This window comes from Antedon mediterranea, chromosome 10 (assembly GCF_964355755.1).
Source record: "Antedon mediterranea chromosome 10, ecAntMedi1.1, whole genome shotgun sequence".
Taxonomy (NCBI): Eukaryota; Metazoa; Echinodermata; class Crinoidea; order Comatulida; family Antedonidae; genus Antedon; species Antedon mediterranea.
Window position 1 is genome coordinate 13,251,156 of NC_092679.1, and position 22,469 is coordinate 13,273,624.

The window sequence follows — 22,469 nt, forward strand, 5'->3', positions numbered from 1 at the left end:
TTGGTCACAAAAAAATGCAACATAAACTTAGAGTGTATAATGCCTAGGCCTAGGCCTAGTACCCAAGTCCTATAGTTACTATAGCTAATAGTCCTGTATAATAACAGTACCAGCAAGGCCTAGGAAATAGACGTATTTCTCTAATAAAAAATAGTTTAAAATGCATAATTGTTGTAATTTTAAAGCAAAATGGCTTACCTGTGGAATCTAATTGTTTCTCTCCTTTAATTTTAGTAGAAAGAAATCAGCATTTTTTATACTATTATCTGCTTGTTCATCCTCTAGTTAGTAGGCCTTCTTGCTGAGCATCAACAAGATAATTAATATTAAACAATCATTAACAGTATAACAATACTATTACTAGAATTATCACTACTACTATCGTCAGTTGATAAATCATCCCCGTTATAATAGTTTTTTTCTTCATTAACTTCGTCAGTCTCCTAGTCTAGGCCTAGTTCAACTTCATCCTCAATTGGCATCCTCGTTTTCTCCAGGCATACTTATATACTGATGTTTCCATCGTCAACTGCAGGAGGTTGCCGATTGTTATACTCGTCCTTAAAATGGCGTCTTATGACATGCTTGTAAAACGAATTGTAAATTCCAAAGCTTGCCGGGCAGCGAACCACCAATTCCACATGTTACTCGAAAATTCGGAGTATTTCCATGAATTGAATTATAATGCCTTAGCAAATAGGGTAGCAAATACTGTACCTACTTCAGTTTACTGGCACCAACTTATCGCTTTTTTTCGGACTGCAACAAACATGTGTAATTATTATTGTCTGTCGTATTACTGTTGGTCCAGACGTTTTATAGATTTGCTTTAACCACCATGGAGGTTTATACCTCCATGCTTTAACGTTGAGCAGTATAATGACCTTATACATTCTGGGTAAAAGGCCAGCGATAAATTTTTGGTTATAGTTGAAAAACAACACTGTGTGTGGTCGATGACCTAGCTCCCGGCGGGATCATGGCCAACGGTTTTTTAAAGTAATCATTCAAAATCTAGAGTTTGTAAGACACCTTTCATCGCAATTTATATATTAAATGCTTCAATAGGCCTAGTAAGATTAGTCTAATATAATGTCGAAGGAAGACGCTTTGTTGAAGATCCGAGAAATAGATGAAGAAGTGGCCAACATTTTAACAGGTTCGTAGGCCTAATAATTATATTTTAATCTGCCAGCAGTCTAGGCCTAGCCTAGGCTCCTTCCTAGTTAGTAATACTGTAGGCCTGGAACTAGTAGGTCTAGGCTAGCCTACTATGCCAGGGAATAATTTCGCCAGTGTAGCATAGCAAAAAGCTATACAAAACAACCTTTTTGCTACAGATTTTTAAAATTGTGTAGCAAAAAATACAATACAAAACTATGTTTCTCAACTCAAAAATCAGTTTGATTAGCAATATTGCTAAACAAAATTTAAAAATGAAATCTTTCCCTGTATGCCTGTACTGACGGACAGGTGTATAGGTTTAGCTTAGCATTTTAGTTCAGACATTGACAGAGGGGACAAATATTGTCGGACCTAATTCAGCTAGGTATTAGGAAGGCCTAATAATAGATAATACAATTATAATGTAACAGTTATTTTGCAATGTAGCCATGAAATATCTACGAAGGATTATATTATATACACATATTCCAATGAGAAATATAATGACATTTAAAAACACTTCTTTATATTTAATTAATTGTACACACTAAGTAATCTCCGAAGTGATCACATCGATATTGAAACTTAATGTTTTTAACTCTAAATTTTTAAAAAAACTTACTAAAAAAACAAACAAAAAACATACGTACTGCATAACTAAAATTGTTATATTAAATTTCTTTTTTTATCTTAAATTATTTGTTAGGTAATTGAAGAAGTTCGAAGGATACTAATTATTACTAGGCAAAGAGGAATGAAATACAAAAAAAAGCTTTTTAAAGAAGTGCTTAGCAAATTTTTCCAAAGAAGAGAATAATATAGTTTATTTTGGTATTTTAAAGAGAAACACCAGTCCTCCATCTGGTAAGTACAGTGTATGTTTTTGTACTTTTATCTATTCATAAATATTTTTATAATGGACCAATGGTAGTGAGGAAAATACGTGTACATATTGTGTACGTATTTTTAACAACTTGGTTCGACTCAAGCTAGTGTCATGCACTCCTCCCTTTGACAACTAAAATTAAATAAATGACTTATGAATATTAATTTTTGACATATTAATGCTCTCCTGGCCAGCCCACCCTTTCCCCTTCCTTTTACATTGACCACCTACAAAACTGTAGGCTACATTATTACAAATTTGAGCTACAGTATATCAAGTTTATGTCCATACATTATTCCACTCATTTAAATAAATTTATATAATTTAAATGTTTTCAATTTGTTATTTTTGGTTAGGTTCAAAGATAACCCATATGTTGTCAAATCTGTCAAACATATTTGTTGGGAAAAACTCATCAAAAAAAGTCTGCCGACCTTGAAGGTATTTAGTGTTTTTTAAAATTTAAAATACAAGTAACATTATGTACATTAAAAAAAAATATCTTAAAGTGTTTTTTTAAAATCAAATTTATCTTAGCTTAAAATTCGAGGTATATACTATGTTTACAATAATTTATTAAAATCAAACAATTAAACAAAATTTACATTTAATTGTATGATTGTTATTATAAACATTGATACAGAATAAAAACATCAATCAGGATTGCGTATTGTCTTCCTAAATAGTAATATTAAAAATAAATTTAGACCCTAATAATTTAACTAAAAATAATAGATACAGCCAGGCCTGTCTTTGGGATCGGTATAAACAGGGCAAAGTTTGTGATTAAAAAGTTCAAATGCATATTCCACCCACCCTTATGTCTTATAATGTAAAATTATTCTTACCACCGTTCTAATATTGCGTCATGTTTTTGTGTTTACCGCCCCAGATATAGGACTCTAAAACCACACCGTACCCAATTAGTTGATGATGTTACACATATTTTAAATACAGTAATAACTAAAACTATATTAATCTCTTTTCATTTTTAGGAACATGAATAAAGATCCAGAATCCTGGTCTTCACGCCGATCAGGTAATATGCCGGTATTGCTTTTGGACACAAAAATGGCCTACATTAAAGTTTAGCAAACAATTCTAACTACAAAGAAAGCAAAATTAGATGAGGCTCTAGTTACTCTCCTCTCCACTTTTTACCTTCTGGATTTCGATTATCCAAAATGAAAAGAAGTAGGCCTCACTATCCTTTAACAGTTAGTGATTTGTGATGAAAACACACCTGTACACTTGACAAAGGCTGTTGAATCATCATTAGTATACATTAATAAATTTAAAGACACCTAATAGTTTAAAGCCCAGGTGCGGGAGAAGAATTTTACGAAATTTGTATTTTATTTACCATTTTAATGTTTTTAAGTTTTCTTTTGATGGCATTTATTATTAATAAAAACAAGTTTGTTTTAAAGAAGTTGTATATATTATTGTACCTAATGTCATGTAAATTGTAGTTCTTAATGAAAATAACAGTATTGTTAATATTATGTTTTATAACATTCTTGAATTTATTTGTTTAAGTAAAATATTACTTAAAATGAGTATTCATTTATCGTTCTTAAAATAAATTTTTAGTGATTTATATTTTATAGAATTCTTGTTTCAAGCAATTTTTTTCCCAATATAAGTAAGAATTTACGAATTTTAATTTGATAGAATTCTTGTTTCAAGCAATACTTTTCTTAAAATAAGTAAACATTTACTGGTTTTTATTTGATAGACTTCTTGTTTACTTATTTTAAAAAAAGTTTTGCTTGAAACAAGAATTCTACAAATAAAAATCGGAATATTCTTACTTATTTTAAGAAATATATTGCTTGAAACAAGAAAACTAAAAATATAAATCGGAATATTCTTACTTATTTTAAGAAAAATATTGCTTAAAACAAGAATTCTAAAAAATACAAACCGGAATATTCTTACTTATTTTAAGAAAAATATTGCTTGAAACAAGAATTCTACAAATAAAAATCGGAATATTCTTACTTATTTTAAGAAATATATTGCTTGAAACAAGAATTCAAAAAATACAAATCGGAATATTCTTACTTATTTTAAGAAAAATATTGCTTGAAACAAGAATTCAAAAAATACAAATCGGAATATTCTTACTTATTTTAAGAAATATATTGCTTGAAACAAGAATATTAAAATTAAAAATCGGAATATTCTTACTTATTTTAAGAAAAATATTGCTTAAAACAAGAATTCTAAAAAATACAAATCGGAATATTCTTACTTATTTTAAGAAAAATATTGCTTGAAACAAGAATTCTACAAATAAAAATCGGAATATTCTTACTTATTTTAAGAAATATTTTGCTTGAAACAAGAATTCAAAAAATACAAATCGGAATATTCTTACTTATTTTAAGAAAAAAATTGCTTGAAACAAGAATTCAAAAAATACAAATCGGAATATTCTTACTTATTTTAAGAAAAATATTGCTTGAAACAAGAATTCAAAAAATACAAATTGGAATATTCTTACTTATTTTAAGAAAAATATTGCTTGAAACAAGAATTCAAAAAATAAAAATCGGAATATTCTTACTTATTTTAAGAAAAATATTGCTTGAAACAAGAATTCAAAAAAATACAAATCGGAATATTCTTACTTATTTTAAGAAAAATATTGCTTGAAACAAGAATTCAAAAAATAAAAATCGGAATATTCTTACTTATTTTAAGAAATATCTTGCTTGAAACAAGAATTCAAAAAAATACAAATCGGAATATTCTTACTTATTTTAAGAAATATATTGCTTGAAACAAGAATTCTATAAAATACAAATCGGAATATTCTTACTTATTTTAAGAAATATATTGCTTGAAACAAGAATTCAAAAAAATACAAATCGGAATATTCTTACTTATTTTAAGAAAAATATTGCTTGAAACAAGAATTCTATTTTAAAAAATCGATAAATTGTTACTTATTTTAAGGCAGATACTGCTTAAAACAAGAATGAAAAAAGCAATTAAATTCTTGGTAAGAATATTGTTCTTAAAGTATTATTTCTTGGTAAGAATAATTTTCTTGATAAGAATTTGTGTGATTCTTGTTAAGAATTTTACGATTCTTGGTAAGCCAAAAAGTATTGAAATACGGACAAGTCAAAATTTACTTGTTTCAAGAAATATTTTGCTTGAAACAAGTTTTTTTTTTCTTAAAACAAGAATCAGAATTTTGCTGTGCATGCTTTCTGATGTTGATCGACTCTTTCACTTGCCTTTTTTGAGTGTTGCATTCTTTCTCAAGGATAGCAGCGTTCCAATCAATGAGGTGATTGTGTTGTAGTGCATGATCTGTTATTGCAGATTTATGTATGATTGATGATGTAGACGATCTTTGAGCCCTCCCGTGTTGTTTTCTGTGTCTGTGCGATGTTCTTTTATGCGTGTTTTTAAAGCCCTCCTTGTTTCCCCGTTGTAAGCTTGTGGACAGTTCAGACATTGTAGTTTGTAGATGCAACCGCATACTTGATCTTTTTCGATGCAGTCTTTTGGATGAACGAGGTTTTGCCTGATCTTATTGGATGGGATGAAAAAGGTGTCAATTTGATGTTGGTTGAAAACTGATTTTATGCGTTCAGACCTTTTGTGTATGAGATCCCGATGTTACAACGTGACTTTTATTTAGTAGATGTTGTACCTTTGCTGCAATTTTGATCAAGCTGTCGTTGCTGTTTTTGGAGTCGTTGTTTCTCTACCTTCTTGAACGTCTAATCTGCGTAGTCGCATTTCTTCAAAACCTTTCTGATGTGGTCCATTTTTCTGTCCTTCAGGTGTTAAAACTATGTTTTCACATCTGTTCACAAGCGTATTAATAACACTGAGTTTGTGTTGTAATGGGTGATTTGACTTGAAATTTAAATACTGGTCTGTGTGTGTCGGTTTTCTGTAGACTGATGTTGATAATGATCTGTTGCTTTGTAGTGTTATGAGAATGTCCAAAAAAGGTATGGTGTTGTTGGACATGCATTCGGTGGTGAATTTGATGTTGTGAGTAGTGTCAATGTTGTTTAAGTGAGTGTTTATATCAGTAGCTGCATGCAAGGGAATGCTGGCAAGAATGTCATCGACATAACGATACCATATGGTGGGTTTGAATCCATTGGTTAAGTTAAGTTATTATTATTATTATTAATCTGCGACTCTCTGGTATAAACATCGAAAATCTGAAAATTACCAAAACGATGCCCTAATTTGCATTTAAAAAGCTTATTGGAGTTGAAAATATAATTGCGTAATGTTTAAGGCCACGTTCCAGCCAATAAAATACAGTATAAAATCATTTTTGAAACAGTGAAAGGTGACTTTTTCCGAAATATGGAGAATGCAATTCCGCATTTCATTTTTATTGCATTTTTGATTGGCCAAAAATGCTGACCCACCAATAAGAAAGCGTTACGGTTCTCAGGGTGAAACGCTGCGTGTTTGTTGGACGCCGTCTATGATCTCAATCGTGGAAGATCTCTCCAGTTACAGAAGAGTTCGAAGTAATAAGAGAACGGTCAAAATTTATGAAGACCACGAAGCACTGAATGCATCGATTTTCGCTATTTTTTGCGAAGGTGAATGATGAGGTGGAATAAAGAGGAGAAGCCTCAATCTGTTGCATTTTGATGTATATAAATAGTTGTTTAAATAAAATTTGCAGTTCAAACGTAAACATTAAATAATATGACTAGACATACTGTAACTATAATGTATTATTTGATTCAGTTTACCGTGTTACCCCTCGTCTCGAATAATAAACTGGGTTTGTTAAGGTGCACACGGACAAACTGTGTACACTGAAGCTACAGTTTATATAGTCATTATCCGAGAAAACTTGTTCCACCAACACCAGAACTGGAGCCGAGTTGAATATAGAGTAGGATATTTTTCATCGAATAAAAAACTAATACAAAACATTCATTATTTGTTTTATAACACACCTACTTTTTTCAATTTAATTATCGTATATCATTGGAGAATGCTAGGCCAGGTAGCTAGACCACTGAAAAGGCATTTGGACGCTGAGTAGAGCCGTATAATAATATTTAAGGAATTTCATTATTGAGGGTGAGGCAACCACGACAGTGATATCAAATACATAATAAATGTTAACTATTATATTACTGTGCTTATGTGGTTTTGTGTATAAATATCATGTATAATTGTTTTCTACGTTTCTTTTTTTAAAGGTGTTTGTACTACTGTATAACCAAATAGGTACAGCAAGCAAATGCATTTGCTGATTTGACAGCAATGGAAGAACTATTAGTATATTAAGTTATTTGGTGGTGGTGCTTAATTAACCATGCAGGGACGTACCACGTGACTTTACTGTTTCAAAAAACAAAACAAAAATAACATGCCATTTTGTAGGTAATTAATTAGGCATAACAATACCAAAACAGTCATAAAAATCTTTCAAATAATAACACAGAGATACATTAAAAAAACACTGTTGTTCTGTGATTTCATGTCGTTCAGCGGAAATTATAATGAAATAAGTCATTTTTTGTAGTAATTTGTATTTTGTAGTAAATATTTATCACATTAATATAATGTATAATTGTATTCTACGTTTGTATTCTTTCTTTAAAGGGATTTGACCAGCCACAAATTGTCCCCTATCCTTTAACATTAGGTCATTAGGAAGCCTGATTGGTGTACCAGGTTAAAAGTTATAGACGTTTTTGTTTTCAGGATAATAAAATGTTACGAACATGTCTACTTTAACCAGGGAAGAGTTAAATTACAATTTAAATTGTAATTTAACTCTTTCCTTTAACATAGCACGATTTGGAGATCATCCAGGGAAGAGTTAAATTACAATTGTAATTTAACTCTTCCCTGGATCACCTTACTTTAGAATTTGAATGCCGACAATGTTTCAAAACTAAAAAATAAAAATAACATGACATTGTAGGTAATTAAGGCATAAAAATACCGAAACAGTTATGACATTATATAATATCATAGGTACACTAGATAAAACTTCATGAAATATATTTTTCTTTGATTTCGTGTCGTTCAGCAGAAATGTAATTAAGTAAATTGTTGTAGTAATTTTTATTTTGTAGTAAATATATATCACATTAATAATGATGTATTTCTACGTTTGTATTTGTTATAACGTCTCTAATTTTATAAAACCGGAATCAATCCAGTGTTTAAAGTATTTATAATTTCTCTTAAATACATCTGATTATTTTCCATATATGGTGTACACTTTAATAATGTAATAGGCATACCTTTATGCATATTATAATTGTATGTCTAATTGATTTATCTTTTAAAGGTATTTACAAAACAACGATATGACTACCATAGATCGAAATGTATTTACTTCTTTTGCTTCATCACTGACAGTATTGTAAGTTAAACACTGTTGTAATTTCAATACAAATTTAACAGGATTCTTGATTCTGTTAAAATAAACACACAGAGTATAATCGGCAAACAGACTGGTTAAAAGAACTGCCATGTTTTTTCTGTCAACCTTTTCCTCATTGGATTTTTTATCCTAACATTCGAAATAAGATTGGGGCCACTCACTTTTTTTGTTGAGGTGTTGGGGAGTTAGGGTGTCGTTTGTTGTTTTACACATTTTACTAATCATGTTTATGCCTATGCTTGATTTACTTATTTAAAACTATTATTTTGTAGACGGTTAGAAGGTAACAACTTACAGGATTACAATTCGAGCACTTGAGGAATTGACAAACTTAACAGAATTGTAAGTAGGCCTATTTGGTCAGCAAAAAAAATAAATAAAGTGGTAAATGTATTTCAAAATGGCCGCCATTTTCTCAAAAGGAAAGGTTTGAGAAAGATGTGTAGTTGTTAAACCTGATTTATTAGAAAAAAAATGTATGAACTATTTAGAGATAGATTTTGACTTAACTTAAAGTTACATGTATTAAAATTGGTTTTACACTCAAGATGATCATAGCTTGAACACCTCTCCAATTCTTCGATTATAATTTGATGCTGTTGTCTATCCATTGTTATAGACGAGCACTGTGATAAGCCCATTTCTCGAAATCGTTTGTAGAACTTCATTAGCAAAACATTTATAGGGGCATTCCACAGTATTTGGTTCGTGAGTTGAAAATGTTCATTTACTGATAATTTTTCTGATCTTTAAATTATTGAATATTAAATATGAAAATAACATATTTGACGTTACGGACGGGACATTTAAAAATCCTGTTTATTTTTAAAAAAACATGCATCATACTATATCCTGGTCAGACCTTCATTAGCAAAACATTCATAGGGGCATTCTCTTTTTTTAAATTAATATAGTTACGTTATGTCTCAATTATACATAATAATAAAAATGTTGTTTATTAATTTCATAAATGCATTTAAAATTCATAAATGTCCCGTCCGACGTTTTAGGTTGTTTTGTTTTTCTATTATTTGAGAAGTAATGATACAAAAATCGTATTATTACAAAAAGTTCCAGTCCAGTTTGCAGTGTATGTTTCCACTAAAAGATGAAACATTTATTATTATGTTTACCTTTACTCATATAGGTGGGCGGATTCTTCATGTTTATGTTCCATTGTGGGTGATATTGATTATTGCCATCGCGGCGTAGATCCATTTGCTTCATGTTAAGACTTACTAGAAAGTGAATACATACGGGCATTGATGTGGATTATTGTAATTTCAGCTTTTAGTGGTAATTTAGTAGTTATCATATCACGACAGTGTAAAAAGGATAACAACACAAGTAATGATAACGATATTAATAAAGTGCAAACCACACTCATCACCAACCTTGCCGTGTCTGACCTGTTAATGGTAGTCTATTTGAGTATCATTTTAAGTGTAGATATGCATTACAGAGGGCAATATGCAACATTTGAATGGAGTTGGAAGAATAGTTATCTTTGCAGTTTTGCTGGTGCCATTGCCACTCTCTCTGGTCAGTCTTCGGTTTTTACATTAATGCTTTTAAGCATCGACCGTGCTATAAACATCGCTTATCCATTTAGTGCCAAACGTCTTAGTTGCAGAAATTGTAGAATTATTATCGGAATTGCATGGCTATGTTGGATTGTGCTTAGTTTTCTTCCACTAATAGCTAACCGGGTAGCTAACCTCTTTGACGGGTATTATTTCGGGCAGGTTGATTACGGGTATATTTATTATGGAGTGAAAAGCGTATGCCTTGCACTGCCGTTATCAAAAAGCCATTGGCCAGGCTGGGAATATGCTTTTGCTATCTACATAGGATTCAACAGTGTAGGTTTTATCATCATCGCTGTGAGTTATGTAATCATTTTCGTGTCTATCAAGCGCACATCAGCTGGTGCTAACAGGAAACGAAGACGAAAAGAAGATATCAAACTAGCAGTGAAAATAGGGTTTCTCATTTTCACAGATTTTTGTTGCTGGTTTCCTATTGTATTGATGGCAATTGGTGCTGAACTGGATTGGTGGGTACCGCCTGTGAAAATATATGTTTTGTCAGCGACATTCATCATACCAATTAACTCCTCGGTTAATCCCTATCTATACACAATTATCAACTGTTGCCTTACTTTTTTAAGCAAAGATAAGAAACCAAACGTTGCCAATACTAATCGAACACGACAGGTGGCTGTTATACAGCTTCGGGAAATGAGACCTGGAAATACTGACAGATAAAACCTAAACGTTTTGTTGAAATTGTTTGTTCTCATTAAAAGACACTAAATACTTCAGTAATCGTTTGTTTGCAATATAACTTTCAACATGGCACAACTGCATATAAACTGTCAGTAACTACAGTATATATACAAAATAACAAGTAGTTATATATAATATATATATTGTAGTAATATAATAATAGTATAGTAATATATAGTAGCAAAGAACTTATAACACAAGAATCCCCTGTTCGTCCAAAGCGCGTAACAATTTCGAAAGGCATTGTGGGATAGAATAGAGCTAATGGGTGGCGACATTGTGAGCCATGGAGTAGGGCGCCCGCATCAAATTATTAGAAAGTCAAAATCATAGAGGGGATCTGCTAATACTCTAGGGGGGGTAGAGTAATTGACTGAGGAGTAGGGCGCCCGCATCAAATTAGAAAGTCAAAACCATAGAGGGGATCTGCTAATACTCTTGGGGATATAGAGTAATTGACTTCCTAGTTTGGAGGGGGCGCTGCTCCAAGCTGTGAAATGGCGTAGCCCAGTTTGACCTTTTAATCCTGTACTTCCGATACTGTGTTTTGAATGCAAATTGAAGAACAGGAGATTCTTGTGTTATAAGTTCTTTGATAGTAGTAGAATATATTGCTGTAATCGAAAGAAGGAATGTAAACGAAATAACTAAATTACACTTGTTACTATCATTTTTTTTATTTTGTATAGTTAGTTTATTTAATCAAATTAGTTACATTTTACATTTTATACTCTTACATATGTACAGTTACTTTATTTAATCAAATTGTGCATCACTGTAATTTTTGTTAAACTTTTTGTTCATAACTTAGATTTCTTAGATAAAAAAACATATTGTTAATTAACGCTCAATGTATGCAGTTTACATACTATTATAAACAATATTGTACCTAACATTGTTGTTGTATCTGTGGAAAAAGAAATATAATATTTCCAAAAAAATAATATTCAAAAACAATCAAAATATTTTACAGGAGGACAATAGGCCTATATCCTTAATAGTAACAGCTAAAATAAATATGAAAACAGTGATTAGAAATATACATTCTTGCTAAAAATATACTACCTTTTAGCGTTTAAAATGATAAATTCGACTCTAGGCCTAATGTAAAAAATAGTAATTTTTTAATAAAATTATTATATATGTAAATACATTTATATTTAATTATTAAAATTATAAAAATAAATGTGATATAAACCTTCCATTATAGCAGAAAGCATGATATCTAAGATTATCTTTCAAGTACAGGTTTTTAAAAGAACTGTTAGACAATGGACGTAAAAATTTTGACCAGGATAGCCGGCCCCAAACAGCGACCAATTAAAAATGTTTATTTCCGTTCTGGTTATGAAAAAAAAATGTTTTAGAATTAGTTAATTTTCCATAAGATTCGTTGCGTAGATAAGGCTCCATAGCACATTCTATAATAAAAAAGGGAAATTGCGAACAAGTGATCGAGTGTATTAGTATGTAAAATCATAACAGTTTTCCTCAATGTTTATGAGTTAAGCTTATCATTCCTGGCGAATTTATCATTTTAAACGCTAAAAGGTATAGTAGTATATTTTTTTAGCAAGAATGTATATTTTAATAACTAATCACTGTTTTGATATTTATTTTAGCTGTTACTATTAAAGATATAGGCCTATTGTCCTCCTGGAAAATATATTTTCATTGTTGTTGAATATGAAGTTTTTTCAAAATTGATAGTTACTCACTTGTAAAATTCAAATGTTATTTAATTTTGTTCGCTTTTCTATAAAGTGAATAACTTTTTTTGAAGTGATTTCATTTTCATGTTTTTGGGGTCAATATCTTTTATATTTAAACATTTCCGACCGACCGATTAATTAAGTTCAATTATACTATGTCAAATTTATTGATGTCAATAATTATTTTGGCAATATCTAATTGTAATTTACATCAAACTGCTTTTCGTCATTCATTAAAATATAGGCCTACAGTCTTGTGATCAACGTTTCCTTATTCCGAAAGTTTAAGAAACCTTGGATGAAAAACTTGTTATATGGGAATATAATATTGCTATTGAAGTTAATTATTAATCAGAAATAGGTACAAATATAAGTAAAAATTGCTGATATTATTATACATATTTTCAACAATTGTAAATTGTCGGTGTAGAAACAATTATGGTAAATATTACAACTGAAACGACAGAAGACGAAATACATTCTTCGATTTACAGATGATGTGATATCACACGCAAGTTTTGTGCGCTTGCTTGTGTAATGAACATTACTGTAATGGTGTTAATTATTTTAGAAAAAACCTGAGAAAGAAATTATTTCAAAGAAACATAGAAACGAATTGTGTTAGATAGGTTGGAAAGAAACCTTAACCTGTGGTTTCGGCTTACTAAATTTAAAAAAAAACTCTAAAGAAGAAGTTTAAATATTGATTGGTTGAAAAAACTTTACTGGTTTTGGCTTACTAAATTTGTAACGTTGGTTTAAGAAACGTTTTTTTAGATAAGGTTGAAGAAACGATTGCTGGTTACAGAATTTAAAAAGTTTGTTTAAGAAACGTTTTGTTTTAATATTAGTTGAAAGGAACATTTATCAGTTTTGGCTAACTGAATTTTATAGAAAACGTTATTTTAAAATCGATTGAAGAAACGGACCGGTTTAAAATTAATCTAAGAAACGTTTACTGGTTGCGAATGCCACGGATCTTTTAAAAGGCGGTTAAAAACGGTGTAATATTTTTGTTCGTGTAAACAGTTGGTTAATGACATTTCTTGTTTAGCGTTGATATTTTAATAACATCAAATAACAAAATCATAATTATTGACTTGTTGACTTTTTATTAGGACTAATTGTACTTTGACAATAACAATATGGAAGGCTAATTTAATAACTTGTTTAAGTGTATAAGTAATACATACTATTAAATTATACATTACTTTTCTGAAAATATTTATTCTGTAATAAATTAAAATATAACAATTTAAACATCGGTTTATAATTGTAGCTCATTTTCTAGTACTTTATGAATATAATAAAATACTAAACAAAAAATGCATAAAATCAAAAATACATAGACAAGTACATGTCTTTATTTTGTTCACAAACCTAATAATTTGGTCTATGAGGCAATTTCCCCAATGATCGTAATATCTCAACGGTTACTAGGTTTGGTCTTCTAGTCATTTCTTTATAGAAGAAATGAAGAAAATCTTGTTCGTCTTTGAACAACATGTGGTGTAAATGTATGCTTTTTTATTTTATATTGTCTTAAAAACAATACTAGAATGTTAAAAGATTATTGCATTTCGCATTAACTACGGTACATCCTACACCTTTAAAACAAGAACACACCATCTTACGACTTGAGGTTAGACACAAACGTATCTTGACCATAGACTTCCTTATATACAATCTGGAAAGTTAGATTACACCTAAAAAACATTGCAAAATTTAATTTATTATATCCAACAACAAGAAGTACATTTAATTCATTATCACGTCATAATGTCAATTTTGATTAAAATTCATTGTTTTTGTACCACGCAATCTCATCAAATTAATGTAATCATTAATTATTGACAACCATGCCGCTGTCGGCTAATTATTATTTACAATGTATAATCAACACACTGTTTTTAATAACATCTAAGTTAATTTTCAAGGTAGGCCTATCTGTCATTCTATCAAATACATCTCAATAATAACGAAGTATAATAATGACACAACAGAAAGCGTGACACTAGCACACGCAAGTGCAAAGTATTATGAAATGAAAACAAAACAGTTATTGGTATGATTTGTCTAATGTAAGGTATATCATTAAAAATAAGTAGAGATTGAATCCTTATTTTAAGTCAACTTCTTGTCAAATTGTCTCTGCAAACGTGAGTTATTTCTTTCACGGCTCTTCTAAACTCAGAAAGGCGAAACCAGTAAATAATCGGGTTCGCGAGAGAGTTAATCACTAACAAACAATGATATATATATAAAGAATAAGAATATTTTCCTTATTCGGTTCACTAAAAACCCCATGCAAAATCTTGATGATATTGTGTAAACAAATTGGTCCACATGTTAGAGTTAGCACACCGACTACGGTATTATACAAAACGTTGCTAACATCTTCCGAGATGCGTCTACACTTTGCGTTGAAACTGGAATATTTCTCTTGTGTTTTCGAATGGATTTGTAAATTAGAATATAAATAACTGCGTTTACTATCAAGTACACATATGTAACAATAGTCAGGAATATAGGACATAACCCAAAACAAATACTACTAACATCTGGCTTACTATTATAACTATAACGGCTAATGAGTATGTCTTCTTATTGACAATAACATGGTATTTCATCGGAGCCCAAACAAGTGCGATGTAGCGATCAATAGCAATACAAGAGATTGAACATAATATTGATATCAACATTAAAGCATTCATATAAGTTCATAGAATCCAATAACCATGATGTTTTAGTAATACAAATACGTAAGAGAACAGAACCAGAAGAGATCCCGTAGCATCAGCAAAAGCCAGTAGACTTATATAGAAATTATAATAAAGGTCAGGACATAATGTATAGGCCTAGAGGATTGGTAATGCGTAAATGAAGAACAGATCGGTTTTAAACAGCTCATTAGGCCTATGCTTGATCTTGTATATTGCTGGCTCATTTTTATTTTTACTTTTGGTTTAAGCTTTTTTGGAAAGATTTTTAGCCAGAGTTTCTTCCAAGTCACAGTATACTGCAATATTGTTAAAACCTGCCTGCTCTAACAAATATACAAACTACTGCAACAAGAATAAGCGATAGTGATTGGTGGATTAACTAATAAACATATTAACGTAGATTATTTCAACCACGTGTCACAATGTTCACAATTTTAGGTAATGTGATGCGGAAATACTTTACTTTCGCCATTGTCTCATCGCAAACGTTAAGGATATTCGTAAGTTTGGTAGGTGTAGTTAAAGCACTTATTAAAGCACCAAATATCCCCTAACGCTTTTCTAAAATTAGTAAGTCGAAACCAGTAAATGAAAGGATTTGCAATAGAATTTATCATTAACAAACAATAATATATATATATTGTAAATACAGCTTTCCTGAAATCATTATTAATACTGCCCTTTAAAACGACAATTAAGTTGTTTACACATAAAGGTGCACATGTTAAAATAAACACGCCTACAATGATACAAAAAGTCGTCAACATTTTTGTAGAAGTTAGTCTTGGCAACTGATTGCGCTTGCTGTTCCTACGAATACTTAAGTAAATCGCTATGTATAAAATTGTGTTTATAAACATATACACCAACAACACTATGGATACAATTATATTGGTTACGTATATTGTGAGAAATACCTGAATTGTTATGACCATTAAAACGGCAATTGTGCAGGTTTTCTTGGTGACAATAAGATGGTATTTCATCGGTGCCCAAACGAGTGCGATGTAGCGATCAATAGCGATACAAGAAATCGAACATATTGATACAAAATATGTTCCATTAAATACTTTGAATAGATAGAAATAACCATCATGTTTGTTCAACAATAAAATGTATGCTACTATTGTTAACATAGGATTAATTGCGTCCGTTAATGCAAGTAAACTTACAAAAACGTTTTGCTTTTTTCGAAGCTTTTTAGAAGAAATAATCAGAATTAAAACAAAGATGTTCGCAAGGAAAGCGATTATACAAAATACGTAGATAATTGGTAATGCGTAAATATAGAAACGTTCCGTTCTGAGAATCGCAGATGTTTCATCCATCCAAACGTATATTGGTGGTATAGTTGTCATTTTACCATCACATTGTATTTTGTACACATCCAAAACTGCAAGGAATTCACCTATCTAAATACAACAGAAAATCGCTTTACATTAAGTAGAATTAATTCTAATATTCAGACCATAGACAGTGTGAGTTTATCTGTATCAAAATAATTCATAACAATATCATAAAAACGCAAGCGGAGATTTTGTAAGATATTTTCTCGTCCCTTTTGCAAAGCTGTGTCGTATCTTATAAACCCTTTGTATATGTTACATCTAAATTCCAGATATAATAAAACCATAGATTACGAGAATATTTTTAATACAAAAGGTGCCCAGCAGCTTATCTCGTCCTCAGCCCATGTCCGAGACAAAGTTTCGGTAACCTTGGATCTTCAATAATTATAATTTTTTGCCAATAGCTTATCAAGAACGAGATTTTACAATTTAAGAGTTTTCTACAGAATTACTAGTCATTTAACGAATTCTGGATCCGGATTCCGTAATGTGCCAATTCTCGTTGGTAGAAGGTACAAACGAGTTACCACGGTGTAGTACCAACATTTTTGCCGTGGTGTAACCCCCTACTTTTCCGAAAGATGACATGAGTTTTAAGACCTTATCCGAGAAGAACAACCAGAACAATGGTCGAGGAGTACCTTGATCCTGTGACGATTGTATACCTCGCTCCTGCCTTAACCGCTCACCAACTTCCAAGCTATGTTTTATCCTTAGAATGTGCAGGAGCATTATTTTTTTCTTCTTTTTTTCGCTAGATCTCAGTTCTCTTATTAGCTTTTCGATACTGTCACAATATTGGAGTGATGATACAATTGCAAACAATCTCATTCGATTAACCAAATATACAAAGGACTTAAAAAATATTGAAATAATTATCGTAGTTGATGTATAACGGTTTGAAAACGTAACCGGCTGTCATCAGGTTTTCACGTTTGTAAACATTCACAAATATTAGTTCAACTTAAGTTGCTGACAATGTTTACCTGTTAAGTTTTACTATTAGTTTGGACTCACCACACGCATGCGCACACACGCGCAGTGCAAAAAGTCGAACCAACGAGCAGTGACAATTTAGATTTTTCTAATTAGTATATACATTACACAAAGAATATTTAAGAACTATTACAGATTAAATAAACTTTCCATTAAAAGCAGAAATCCTGATATTAAAAAGATTGACATTCAGTTTTATAACTATTTTTGTTGGAATGGTACTTATCTAAAATAAATTCGAAAAAGATTTACATGACGGCCAAACCTATCTATCAACGAAGTAAGTGAACAGCAAAGATCAAAGAAAGTCGGTGTACATGTTGAGGTTAGTATTGCCGTTGTTATGAACGCAATTCTGGTCTATATTAATGTTAAAAGGTAAAGGTATTAAACATCTAGGCTTAACAGCTGGAAACTGAGAGAATTCGGACTATGCCCTTCGGACCCATGGCAGCCAGCCGCAGTGTAGTGCTTTCCCGGATAAGCACAGGGAGACGATCCCCTACTTCTATATATAAATTTACGTAAGGGCAAAATTCGGTAAATCGCGCCTTACTTCTAGAATTTTCACTCGATGGTATGTAAAGTTGGTTCGTACTTTCGGTACTGATTTTAACCACCTGATGTAACCCTGTTTACTAATTAAATTAAGTTAGATAATTAGTTATTGACGATTAAAACGAATTTAGGTTCAACGATTTGCCCCAAATAGGGGTGTTTTCCGATCGTGGTATACACTGTCTAATGGATGTCCATCTTGAAAAATACCCGCCACAAAAATGCGAGGAGGCTTCGCATTTTCCTATCTCCTCCTACGATAATTGTTTTTAATAGCTGAAAACCGGTTGAACAGCTAGAGTACACCATCATAATGTTGAAGACAGGCCGATTTTCTTTAAAAAATACTATTTTGATAGATTTAATATACGATTATACAAATGTATTGATTTGCGATGAATGGAACATCCCAATCTCTCAGTCTGCCAGAGTTTGGTTTAACACAAGTACTGTAGGTAAATTTATGAGCCCTTGGTTTAACACATACGGTAGGTAAATATATGGGCCCTTTGAGAATAAACTTGCAATACTTTGACAATACTGTAAATAACTATTTTTGGAACTCATTTGAATCGAAAATTTCTTACTGTGAATGTTCGTCCTGTTAGATAATAATAAACTGTTAGATATATAAACACATTATTATATACAAATACACTTTATACTGACAGTTCCTTCTCAACGTTTGTATTAATTAATAATTACCAAAAATATAAACGTCGTAGTGGTGTATCGTGACATGTACTTTAATATTTCAATCGATTATGACAGTGACAGTTTTAACAAAGTATTAAATCGCAAATGTTTTACTGTATTTAGAGGTATATTATGTATAGGCTTATAAAATATAACAAAATATTTCGTTACTGAGTGGATAAAGAATATATTTAAAAATTGTTCCTCTTTGTACCTATCCGCTTTCCCATCCCTCAACCCTAATGTTACATACAAAACACAAATTGGGTTTCTTTAAATGAGTCCAAATGTGAAAAGTTTCACCTTCGGAAGTAATTCCCAGGGTGCTAATTTTAGTTGACTACATAAATCATCGTGTCTATTTATTCGTTTCTGTAAACGACAATGTATTATAGTCCTGCGGTACGTACATTTGAAATCGCCAGTTTTGTTACGCTGAAATTACTGTAGGCCTATATTCGAGAACCATCTGTGGGCACGACCTAGATGGTACGCGAGCGAAGCGAGCGTACCATCTAGTTTTTAAAAGGTGTACAAATTTCGCATGTATGCACTGTATGTACACGGGACCAACGGCTTTACATCACATCCGAAGGACAAGGCAATGAGATTAAAGAATCCTGTTGATCAATAAATATGGCACAGACAAAGCTCCAGCTCATGCCTATCAATATATGCTAGTCTGATTTTCATAACACCATCATTAGGTAAATTACTAAAGGAGATTTTCTTATCCCTCGTCCTTACCTTGAAATCTTTAAACTTTCTTTTAGTTTCAATGCTTCCTCTTTCTCTTTAATTCTCTACCTTTAACATAGGATTAATTGCTTCCGTTAATGCAAGTAAACTTACAAAAACGTTTTGTTCTTTCGGAACCTTTTAAGAGATGATCATCAGAATTAAAACGAAGATGTTCCCAAAGAAAGCGATTACACAAAATCCGTAGAGAATTGGTAATTCGTAGTTAAAGAAACGTTCCGTATTGAGAATTTCGCATGCTTCATTCATCCAGACGTCGTGGGTTACTGATGGAGTTGTCATCAAATCGTATTTTGCACACAATCATCCAAAACTACAAAGTCAATTCACTTAACAACCTATAACAAAAAACCTGTATAGAAACTCTCTAGCGATTTCGAATATAATTTTAAAATGTCTAAACAGGACTCCAAATAATAGAGAATACGTGTACAATGTTACTAGAGAAAATAAGCTGTCGCAATACTTCAGTGATACAATTTCAAACAACCTCGTTCGATTAGACAATATACAAAGAACTTCAAACAAAATGTTGAATGAATTAGTTGTGAAATGAAACCTATCTACAGTGAGAGTGACACTATAACTGATGTTGATAAGATTCAACTAGGCTTCCACCTTGAGATAGGTCACCTTGGATAAACTCAACGATTCGGATTCGAATTGGCATTTTAACCTAAAAAAGTGTCAAACCAATCAGAAATCATGAATGTTCACTAATGTAAAAAGGCGTTAGTAAAATAAAATAAAACAATCGTAAGTATTGTATGTGGACTGCCTGTCTGAAACTGAATTGATAATACAGTAACTCATACGCGCTAACTTAGCAATAAAGAGGTTTTTCACCATTACGACTATAGGATAACGGAAACAAATAGGCGTTACAACTTTGTGCGTTTCTGTAAGCCAGTGAAAATCTGTTTTGCATGGCAAAACAATGTTTGACGGCGACAAATTTGAACTAATTACAGAGCGGATGATAATTTTAAAACTGCTATTTATCTCGCATTTACAGCACAAATCGTAATAGGTCAAAAGCTAATTGTTTTATACTGTATTTACAAATATGAAATGTTCTACAGCACGAACACGTGTTTCTGTTGAAGGCTGCTAACTATTTGGCGTTTATCAATGTATCCGTGTACTAACATGGCGGAACAAAGGTATGTCGGAAAATATTATTTAAGTATGTAACATTTAACTCTACTCATAAGGTCCTGTTTAAACTTATTATAAATTGTGTTCTCAGCGATCTCTTTTAGGACCAATTTCATGCTCTCCGTATCTACATTTTCGATTATTTGTAGACTGTTATCTATCCACACAATTCCATGTACCTACAATCAAACGGTTATATAGGCTAGGCCGAATGGCCTGCTAGTAATGGATGCCAATGATAATAAATAGGCCTAGAGAGGCCTTCTCTTGTCAATAAATAATAATAATCAATCTAGGAATTAAAAATAAAATAAATAATATGCACCCTACTAGCTAGTTAGACCTAGATAGAGTGAGCAGAGTAGAAAGGAGCCTGCCCTAGACCTAGTTTGTTTTATTTGTGCATTGTATATTTATATATTAATATAATAGGTGATCAGGTTAAGGCTAAATTCAATCGTATGAGGGATTCACTTCGAACGAATATAAAGAAAGAAAGGAAGGCGAAGTGGAGTCGCATACTCCATGTTCAATGTTGTTTCTTTGGAGCGTCAAAAGAAACTCAGTATAATGCGTATATTTAATGCATTTATTGGTGAAAATTACGTTCAATTTTAATATATTTGTCAATGTCAAAACAACAAAAATGTTACTGTTGATACTGTACATTTCGGTAACTTTTAAAAATACAAATCGACAAATTCATCGTCATATTACATGTACTGTAGGTTTATACCTCAATGATCTAAATAATATTCCTCTTAGTCTTAGCCTAGGTAGTGAGATTTGGGTCGGTTGATAATTGAAAACAGCACATTATTAGCAGTAACATGTTCCAGCATTTTAATTGACAAAATATATTTAAATTAAACGTGCATTTCAATAATAGATGCATTAAAAGAGGACGCATTCCACTGAGTTTTTAACCCTCTATTATAGTTGCTCTTTTGGAGCTCAATATATTGAACTTCGAGTATGCTAAATTCGTGAACGGTATGCGAGAAACATGTCTGTAAAAGCATCAATTTAAAAGATTTTACTTTTATGTGATTCTTCTTCATAAAAGGGCTTATGAGGCCCAATTCTAAGGTGTGGTATCTATATATATAAATTTACGTAAGGTCAAAATTCGGTAAATCGCGCGTTACTTTTAGAATCTTTACTCGAAGTTGGTTCGTACTTTCCGTACTGATTTTAACCACCTGATGTAACCCTGTTTACTAATTAAATTGAGTTAGATAATTAGTTATTGAAAATTAAAACGAATGGATGTCTATCTTCAAAGATACCCGTTCACAATAATACAAGGATGCCTCGCATTTTCCTATCTCCTTCTACGATACTTTTTGTTAATAGCTGAAAACCGGTTGAACAGCTCGAGGTACAGCATCATAATGTTGAAGACAGACTGATTTTCTTAAAAAAATACTATTTCGATAGATTTAATATACGTTTATACAAATGTATTGATTTGTGATGAATGGAACATTCCAAATTATTTGGTTTAACCATAGAGGTATACTGTAGGCTTACCTTCATGGTTTAACACAAGTAGGTAAATTTATGGACCATTGGAGAATAAACATAAAAAGTATTGCAATGCTGTACAATACTGTAAATAGGTATTAACCACTTTTGATCGCCATTTGAATCGCAAGGATTCAAGGGTTCTAATTTTAGTTGACTACATAAATCATTGTGTCTATTTATTCGTTTCTGTGAATGCAATGTATTATAGTCCTGCGGTACGTACATTTGAAATCTCCAGTTT

The 22,469-nt window shown here is 31.4% G+C and overlaps 1 long non-coding RNA gene across 1 annotated transcript; it reads left to right on the top strand.

Annotated features, from left to right (window-relative positions):
- Positions 1-794: 794 nt before the first annotated feature.
- Positions 795-3,412, top strand: LOC140060225 (uncharacterized). Its single transcript, XR_011847299.1, has 4 exons — positions 795-1,159; positions 1,871-2,028; positions 2,407-2,491; positions 3,046-3,412. It is a non-coding gene; the product is annotated as an uncharacterized lncRNA (long non-coding RNA).
- Positions 3,413-22,469: the final 19,057 nt, after the last annotated feature.